The sequence below is a fragment of the Tamandua tetradactyla genome, chromosome 1 (genome assembly GCF_023851605.1).
Source record: "Tamandua tetradactyla isolate mTamTet1 chromosome 1, mTamTet1.pri, whole genome shotgun sequence".
NCBI lineage: Eukaryota > Metazoa > Chordata > Mammalia > Pilosa > Myrmecophagidae > Tamandua > Tamandua tetradactyla.
The window spans coordinates 228623603-228631242 of NC_135327.1; the positions used below are offsets into that span (position 1 = coordinate 228623603).

At 39.3% G+C, this 7640-nt stretch overlaps 1 pseudogene; it reads right to left on the reverse strand.

Moving 5' to 3' along the window:
* Positions 1–2628: 2628 nt before the first annotated feature.
* Positions 2629–5594, reverse strand: LOC143682855 (ubiquitin-conjugating enzyme E2 variant 2 pseudogene; annotated as a pseudogene).
* Positions 5595–7640: the final 2046 nt, after the last annotated feature.

Below are 7640 nucleotides of genomic sequence, written 5' to 3' on the forward strand. Positions count from 1 at the left end.
AAAATTGCTAAAGATCTACCTCGATTATATGAACTGGCATCTTTCAAAACATTTTGGGTTAGCTTTTAAGAATATTTAAAACGTTAAAAGTTTGTGTTTTTCCCCTTCATTCCCAAGTTTCAGGAGTATTTACTATATATAAGCACTTATTTATCCTTAAGCCAATTTGAACAAAATTTCTATAAGGAATTTTACAATTTCTTTTGACAATACCATCTGGAAGTAACAACAACAAAAAAAAACCCATACATATAACATTTATACATAAACATTCAGACAATCAAAATAAAAAGACTTACACAGTTAGACAAACACAATAAAAAGACTTATAAGCTAAACTTTTTAACCATGAGTCAAACAAACTGACTCCAAAAAACACAAAATGGCAAAACACTTACACAAAATCTCACTAAACTATATAAAAATGCTGGCCTTCTGGGTTTGCGTTAGCAGGGAGCAGGTCTCTATCTCTGTGCTTTTGAGCAAGAACTCTCAAGAGTAAACGTAGTTAGACAAGTTTAAGGTTTGGTTGCATTAAAACCTCTTCTGAACAAGTAAAGGCCAATTTATGTTGTTCCTCGCATTGTCATATTGGGGTTTTAGTTAATGTATAAAGAGTAAGAGCCATTGAAAGATGTTTGAGACACAGTGCTCAGACTCAAACATGCTTTGATTGGGACAATTTAGGTAAAGGTCTGGAAAGGTCCTTATTTTTTTATATATCTCATAGCAATAGCAGGAAGTCTAAATTAGCTAACAACTTTTTTTTTTCCTCTTTCCACCATTTATTTTTTCAGAATGTATTTCAAATAATAGTTCATTTCAAATCTATTTTAATAAATTACACATGCACTTTTAATTTGTATGTGTATGCTATGTGTCACTTTAAAGCATTTTAAACAGTCCTGATAATCTAAAATAGAATAGCTATGTTGAAATTCCTAAGTTTAGACAAACTCACTTTTATGTACTATTAATCAAAAAAAGGTAACTAAAAGGCTTTAATTTTGAATGAGCTTTAAAAGAACATTTCGGGGTATGTTTGAGAAATATGTCCTTGTAGTACTACAAAAAATTAACTAAAACATTTTCATATCTATATCTAAGGGTGGTTTTTTCTCTTTATATGTAAATGTCTGAATATCTAATTTAATATTTTGACTATACTGGTTTTGGTTTCTATATATTGAGGTGAAGTATGAGACAAATAATTAAGTTTTCCAAAATTAACGGAGACTTTTATGACCACCTCTTTATTCTCTTCAATGAATGTATATATATTCAATATTCAACAATATTTTCAACAAAGTAGTATACCCAGTCCTTTGAAGTAAGAAACAGTGGCCCAAAGCCTCAAGTCACTTTGGTAAAAATAAACTATACTGAACTTTCAACTTCATAATTACCTATTTGTTAGAGCAGAGGCTGAGTAGGATGGAGTAAAATTAATTCTAGCTAGTGTTAAAAGCATTAATTGGGAGAAATGTCACCAACTAGTTCATTCTATTAACTTCCTGAAACTTCACAGAAAAATAAAGAAAAAAAGGTATTATAAGAAAAAAGTGGAATGTGTATGTGGGTAATTTGCAATTTATAGTTTTATAAGAATTATTAGAATTGAGCATCTTTTTAATTATATTTCTGGTCAATTCAATACATTATCAATACATAGTCAATTCAATACATAATACCTGGAGTTTTTCTTCCTCCACAGAAGAAATTAAACTACTTAGATAATTTGTTCTCTGAACTACTCTACAAAATTCCAATTCATAAGAAGTATACAAAATAGGATAAATAATAAGCTTGTACAGATGAAAAGCTACTCTGTAAGTAAAGTTCTATACATATATTACAACAATATAATAGAGATGGCACAGTCTCTGAGGATACTTTCCACATTTTATTTACATTTAAGACTAACTTTAATTTCAAAATCACATATCCATACACCTATTTCCTTTTAGTTGGTTTCACTTGAACTTAAATGCATAGTTTATTAAACAAAGACTGTAAACAAATATTTACCATGTTTGTTACAAGTAATACATAGGGAACGGCTTTTAAGAGAAATTCATCAACACCCCCCAACATTTTTTATTATAAATGCAGGTATCAAAGCAATCCTGAACATATTTTTGATACTACTAGTAGTCAGCACCCACAATGCTTCAAAAATTAACACAATTTGCAACAATATTCATTGTACCCGCTACTTTAAACAATTTGAACTGCAGCTCTTTCACTAAGCAAGTGGATAAAGCATGCCATATACGTTTTTCCTTCTTAAAATTAGTTTTCAGACACACATATCCTTCTCCACGACAATCTGACACTTCTCGCCATGCTTTCGTCTTGTAAACCTGAATTCTACTTTGAGCACTCCAGGTTTATGCTTAAATAACAGTGTCTGGATAAGAGAAAAAAAGAATTGTGCTGCATTTTTCCTCCTGTTACCTGAAAACATAATGGGTGTACACACATTAAACATATTCTTACAAATGTCCAGATAATGTTTACCAGCTGGAATTCTTTTACTTAATGTGTGGGTATTCTGCATTGTGATACTTAAGACATTAACATGAGTAGAAGGTTGTTGATTTAAGACAAGTCTGAGATCCACTAAAATTAATTGTTGTATGTCTGTCCTTCTGGTGGCTGTGGAAGTTTCATGTTTTCTTTGGACATCATTAAACGTCTTAGCTCATGAAGTACAACTTTATTGTCATACAAATTTTGCCATTTTGCTAACACTGGTTATCCTCCATGCATCTACCATTCCACTGGAATTATTTATTCCATTCATATTAATTTTTGTTACAAATCTAACTGATGAAGGAGCTTCTGGGTATTTAGGTTCACATTCTACTTTCAGGCTATATATTCTGTTTTCATAATTTGTCCTCGGTGGCCCAATAATCATGCCTGTCCACCTTGTAAGTGTCACATCTTCATCATCTTCCAGGCCTCAGCTAACAGTACTATCGCCTACTCCTCTTTGTCCTTCTTCAAGTTCTTCCAACAAGCGAAAACTAGGAGGAACTTTAACTCCTGTGGAGACCGCCACCTTCTGCAGCTCAATTCAGCCACCGCTAACAACTTTTTAGAAGGGAAGTCTCCTCGGGCTTGTGCCATGAGCATAATCCTTGTGTAATCTGGACTATCTAACACTACCAGGTCTGAAAACTAATTTATAATTCTATTTTGTGAGAAGATGTCTCCTTAAAAGATTTGCTGGAGACATCTCACAACATAGAAGGAACGTTCATCATTCAGTGGCTAATTGCTGTGATAAGAGTTTTGGTGATAGCAATTAAGAAGGGCATCTGAACCGGTTGATGTAATTTCTTCTATGATGTAGTCTGATTTTTCTTGGGGTCCAAGAAATCCTTGATGAAGTTCAACCCTGTGCCATGGCCTAATTTTTAGGGGTAACTGAACTTCTAGGCTCTGGGGGGTCAGGTGGAAAGGGGATGGGAAGTACAAAGGGTGCAGTAGGACTACTATCAAGATTTTTTTAAGCTTTTCTGCAATGTGTCTTAAAGAATCCTTTGAAAGCCTATTGTAGAGTCATTTTGTCTTTTAGAAGCTTCCAAAAAACTAGCAAAAACTGCTCCCCACACCTTTTAGGGAGCCCGGGAACCCTTCTTTCAACAGCGCACCCCTCAAGTGCAGTTTGAGCTAGTGTCAAGGCCCACTAAGTGGACACTGAGGACCCACTGATCCCTGGCAAAACTTACCCATCTATTTAAAAGATAACAAGAACTAGGTCCATAGTGAGAAAACATCTAAGGAATACATGTTTTTGCCAAAGGAGAGAAGAGAGATTTAAGTTTAAATTGAAAGAACCAAATGGGATGCAGATCAAGAGGACTTAACCAGCTAGAAATTCCATCCTTGAGAGCTACTAACAGATTGGACAGTGGAGACCCAGGCCCTGTTCCCCCCCCTACTACCAATTAGAAAAGCCCAGCCATGCTCAGAGAATATTTTCCTACTTTACAGTAGTTTGTTTCTTCATTCATATCTTCTAAATTATGTACTCTAAAAAATACCACATCTCACACACACAATTTTTTTTTCACAGACCACCCAAGAGGCTTTCTAGTACAATTTCAAGAGACAGTCAGATGACTTTGTTGTATCTAATATTCTTTCTTTTGTTCATTTAAACATAAGTCCCCACTAGCTCTTATCCATGACTATTTAAACATGTTGTATTTGTATAGTTCAGACACTGAGCTCCTCAACCCTCCTTCCCATGACCTGCCCACAGTGTTGTATGCTGACCAGCCCGCCTCTTTTATTGCTCAGATGTGCCCTCTATCTCTCTATGCCAACTCGGCAGGTGAACTCACTGCCCTTCCCCCACATGGGACATGACTCCCAGGGGTGTAAATCTCACTGGCAATATGGGACAGAACTCCCGGGATGAGCCAGGACCCAGCACCATCTGATTGAAAAAACCTTCTTGACTAAAAGGGGAAGAGAAAAATGAGACAAAATAAGCTGTCAGTGGCTGAGAGATTTCAGAGTTGAGAGGTTATCCTGGAGGCTATTCTTATGCATTATATAGAATTCTCTTTTAAGTTTATGGTGTATTGGACTAGCTTGAGGGAAGTACCTGAAACTGCTGAGCTGTATTCCATTAGGCTTGGTTCTTGAAGACGATTGTATAACTACATAACTTTTACAATGTGACTGTGTGAATGTGAAAATCTTGTGTCTGATGCTCCTTTTATCCTGGGTATAGACAGATGAGTAAAAATATATAGATAATAAATAAATAATAGGGGGAGAGGGGTAAAATAAATTGAGTAGATTGAAATACTAGTGGTCAGTGAGAGGGTGGGGTAAGGGGTATGGGATATATGAGTCTTTTCTTTTTATTTCTTTTTCTGAAGAGATGCAAATGTTCTAAAAATGATCATGGTGATGAATACACAACTATGTGACGATATTGTGAGCCACTGAGTGTGCACCATGTATGGACTGTACTTGTGTGTAGATTTGTCAATAAAAATATTTTTAAAAAACAGCTAGGTTTGGAATAGAATTGGAGTTTTCAAGACAGTTTCTGTGGAGTGCCCTGCGGGAGGGAGAAGGGAGTAGGGGCCAGTCAGATGACCTAGGACATGTTGGCACCGGCCTGCTTCCCTGGAGAAGGGGAGAGTCACTGGTGACATGAAGCAGCCCCGCATGTCCCAAGGCACCTCTGGTGTCCAATGGCTCTGGACACATGGCTCCACATGGACTTCCAGTGCTGCCAGCTCTGGAAGCCCTGCCTTATCATACTCAGCTGCTTTCCAGCACTTTTTCACCACATCTCCTCTTTGGGCTTCCTAAGTCCAAATGCCCAATGGCTCAGCAGGAAGGGCCCTTACTGGCTAGCGTCCCTGCACCAACCAGTTCAGTCTCAGCCACGGTACAAATTTCTGGGGTCTACTCAGCAGTGACTGAGGAACTGGATAACACAAAGCATGGCAATTTACACGTGACCCACATTAGGGCCACTTTGTACCCCAGTAGTCTGAAGGGTGCCAGGCACCTAGAGTTTCATGGTCTGGTCACTGCATTGCAGAGCTGACCTTCATCTAGCGGCTGTGCTGTTATTTACCATTTTCCCAGGGGAACTACCCAGGGTGCTAGGCTTGAGTTAGTTAATGTAGAATGGAACAAGTATCACACTTGATTCATGAACAAACCATGCATTGCAGCATCCTGCGGCTACTGAATCCTCAGACTGCCTCTGGAAATGTTGACGATAAGCTACTGGAAAACGAGGCGTGAGCATGGAAAGCTCATCCACATGGGCACCAGAATAGGGGAGCTGAGGTTTCAAATGTGTCTTTGGAAGAATAAAGGTAAGCTGCAGCATTGGTGGTAAGTGGGAAGGTCTTGTTCAGGCACGTGCATGGCGTCTGGGAGCATGAAGGTTCTATCTCTTACCAGAAGTAAACATCTTATGATTTGTACTCAGATCACAAATACACAAACCACAAAACGGATGCTTGCTTTTGGCCTCAAGTCACGTGTAGGTCCTTACGGAGCACATCAGTGGTGTCTGGCTTCGGGCCCTTCAGAGCTGGGGCACCCCACACCCCGCCCATCCAACCCTGAGGCTGGGTGACTCTCTCCCTCAGCTCCACTTAAAAACAAGCCGTAATCAAAGCTATAGGCTGAGCCCCCAATGTTGGGGTTTGTTCATATGAAACTTTTCATATGAAAATTAGGCCTAAGAGTCACCCCCAAGAGAACCTCTTTTGTTGCTCAGATGTGGCCTCTCTCTCCAGACAACACAACAAGCAAACTCACCACCCTCCCCCTGTCTACGTGGGACATGACTCCCAGGGATGTGGACCTTCCTGACAACGTGGGACAGAAATCCTGGAATGGGCTGGAACTCAGCATCAAGGGATAGAGAAAACCTTCTCGACCAAAAGGGGGAAGAGTGAAATGAGACAAAATACAGTGTCAATGGTTGAGAGATTCCAAACAGAGTCAAGAGGTTATCCTGGAGGTTATTCTTACGCATTAAATAGATATCACCTTGTTAGTCAAGATGTAATGGAGAGGCTGGAGGGAACTGCCTGAAAATGTGGAGCTGTGTTCCAGTAGCCATGTTTCTTGATGATGATTGAATAATGATACAGCTTTCACAATGTGACTGTGTGATTGTGAAAACCTTGTGTCTGATGCTACTTTTATCTACCTTATCAACAGACGAGTAAAACATATGGAATAAAGATGAATAATAGGGGGAACAAACGTTAAAAAAAAAAAAAAAAAAAAACAAGCCGTCCCAGGCGGAGCGTGGGGAGGGGAACGCGGGTGAAGGGAGAGGAAGAGCCCGCCAGGCCGCACAACCTTCGTGCAAATGCCCTGGGAGCTGGGCCAGCAGACCTGGCAGGGAGGAGGCCATGGGCTCCCTGCGCACTCACCCTCTCATTACAGCTGAGCCCCGGCCAAGCAGGAAAGGAAGAACCACTTCCATTATGAGAAAGCTAATATTCGGGAATGGAACACGGGCTGTTGTATGTGCATTTGGAATTTCTTTGAGTTTAAAAGGCAAGTTTTAAAGTTGCTATAGTTTTGGGCTTACGCATATAAATTTAGGTCAATAGAGAGTTAAGGCTTAAAATATACGGAGTCCCGTTTCGGATGATGGAAGTGTTTTGGTGACGGATGTTGGTGATACAGCGGGACATTGGAACGTAGTTAACAGCACTGGAGTACACCTGTGAATGTGGGTAAAAGGGGAAGTGTTGGGCTATATACATGGTAACAGAATAAAACATTTTTAAATCCATGCAACTGCACTCCCAAATAGTGAGTCCTAAGTTAAACCAGGGACTGTAGTTAATGGGATGGTTATTAAAATGTGCTCTCATCAATTGTAACAAATGTTTCACACCAAGGCAAGTGTTAATAATAGGGTGGTGTATTAGTTAGTGTTCTCTAGAGAAACAGAATCAACAGGGAACACTCGCAAATATAAAATTTATACAAGTGTCTCATGTGACCGTGGGAACACAGAGTCCAAAATCCACAGGGCAGGCTGTGAAGCCGACAATTCCGATGCAGGGTCTGGACGAAATCCACAGGAGAGGCTCACCAGCCAAAGCAGGAAGGGCCTGTCT